The sequence below is a fragment of the Notothenia coriiceps genome, unplaced genomic scaffold (genome assembly GCF_000735185.1).
Source record: "Notothenia coriiceps isolate Sejong01 unplaced genomic scaffold, NC01 NC01_scaffold00026612, whole genome shotgun sequence".
Classification (NCBI taxonomy): Eukaryota; Metazoa; Chordata; class Actinopteri; order Perciformes; family Nototheniidae; genus Notothenia; species Notothenia coriiceps.
In genome coordinates this window covers 372,263-374,466 of record NW_011359313.1, presented here as the reverse complement: position 1 = coordinate 374,466, position 2,204 = coordinate 372,263, and the positions used below count along the sequence as shown (strand labels likewise).

Sequence of the window (2,204 nt, the reverse complement as noted above, 5' to 3'; positions counted from 1 at the left end):
TGGCAGCCTGAGATCAATGAAGAATTCCTTCCGGACAATCACCTCTAACGAATCACCAACACAGATTCCTTTAAGATGAGAGGGACAATAAAAAGGGATTCCAAAGAGAAAGAGAGAGAGAAGATTTAAGGGATAAAAAAGTTCAAGTTTAGATTCCTTAACGAAACAGCTTTCAGTCACAGAATCCTCACCGTGAGTAGTTGACAGACTAATGCCAGTAAACTGCCAGGTGGTGATTGAGTCTTGCAGGGGAAACTCTTCAGTCACTGATGTGGTATGACTGAAACAAAGAATAGTGTTAAATCTTTGGGAGGTAATTGTAAACTTAAATTCTAGTTGCGTCACTATTGAAGTGAGTGTTTTTTGTGTGTAGGCCATATGTCGGTTGACTTACCATGGGTCTGATCCAGTGCAATTAGGAAGTTTGATATCTTTCCACAGCCAACTTTCAGGGAACTTGGTGCGAGAAAATATTTCATGGCTGTCAATGTAACTGTCGTCATCCTCCTCACCTAGAGCGTCAAACATATTTTCATTCAATTTTTTTGTTACTACTACTATGGCAAAAAATGATCACCCAGGGCTTCAGCCCATCCCTTATCCCGGTCTCTTACTGCGAGCCAGTTGAAGGCTCTCCACCTTGCTGTCAGCTCGCTGGTTTTCCATGTCCTTGCAGCAGTGCAGGAAGGCTGCTGCACAGGCTTCACCATCAATAATGTACTCTACACGCCTTTCACAGGTGTAAGAGAGGAGGGTGTCCCTCATGCCATCCAAACAACAGTCCCGTTGCAGTTTTTCTGTATAGTTACTCACTATAAAGAAAAGGGTTTTGAAGAAGAGACAGAGAGATACAGATTTTTGCAGGAAGGGTAAACTTGAAACAAAACATTGTTTGAAGGAACACATTGACCTATTAACTAAATGAAAAATAAAGTGAGAATAGTTTTCCCTTTTGACTTTCACAATACATACTCTAGTATGGCTTGGAAGAATAATCTGAAACCACACCATCTACAAACATGTGGAGAGCCTGAACTGCCACAGTCTGCTTCTCTCCCTGCCATCTGCACCACGGTAACTTCACTCATCTCCACCTCACACCTTATTCAAGCCAGCATATAAGCCTCTTTTGCTCAGTAACTCATTGACAAATTGTCCTATGCTACTGATGCTGGACTTTCCAACACTATTCCGGACTGCTTCCTTGTTGCCTATCCTGCCGGCCCCTGACCTTCCTATCTCATCTTTACCCCGCTAACCTAGATGACTTCAAAGAAGACTTCAGTTGAGTCAAGGCGAGCTCTCCTCCTCCACCCATATAACTGTGCTATTGAGCTGCAGCACAGCATGACCCCTCCCAGTTGTTGTCTGTACTCCCTGTTTCAAGCCTTCATCCACCGCTGTCGCTAGACCAGCCTGTCCTCCTACAAAAAACTGCAAGTAAGGTAAAACCTTTCAGACGGCACGCCAAGGTAAGGTAAAAGTTCTCTGACAACCTGCGAGTCTCACTGGAACAGTGTGACGTGATGGTTTAGGTTATGTCCCCGAACTACTTGATAGTGTCCAAACGTTTCGTTCTCGCCTACAACATCAGGGGTTTACCTATCGACCCCTACGGGACCCCCATCACATCACAAGAAACTTTGACATCACAGATTTGAGGATTTTCGATTAAACAAAGAGACTAGCTTCCATTTTTGTGTCTTCGTATACATGTTGTTAATTTGTAGTTATAACACATATGTTTGTACCCATTTGATCTATAAGAAAATCTACCCTATCTCATTGTACGTCTATTAGTGACACATTAGTAAACTGTGTCACTCTCCCTTATGTAGGCCAAAATAATACTTTGAATCTGTCGGCTTTTGACAAAGTGGGTGCGATCTGAAATGTACCCTTCGACGGCGTATATGTGCAATGGCCGCTCTGTAGTCTAGTAGAAGGATATAGTGATAGGTCTGCTCTCTCTAGGATGTGAGGAAGGACCTGCACCTAAGATTTTCTATGTTATATGGTGAAGAGCGATATTAGTATAGTTTTTCTAAAATTACCGGTTGGAAAGATTGATAAATCCTAAATGTCTCTCCCAATAAACACTTATTTGTCCCTCGTACAACAAAGAATCGAGCTGTGATCTCCCACGATGTGGAAATTTTGTCACCGATACCCAACATTAGATTCTACGAATTTGTTACTGGATA

At 42.5% G+C, this 2,204-nt stretch overlaps 1 protein-coding gene across 1 annotated transcript in view; it reads right to left on the bottom strand.

Moving 5' to 3' along the window:
* igf1ra (insulin-like growth factor 1a receptor) overlaps positions 1-2,204 on the bottom strand; it is an 88,759-nt gene that overhangs the window by 11,934 nt on the left and 74,621 nt on the right. The gene's annotated exons all lie outside the window — the stretch shown is intronic.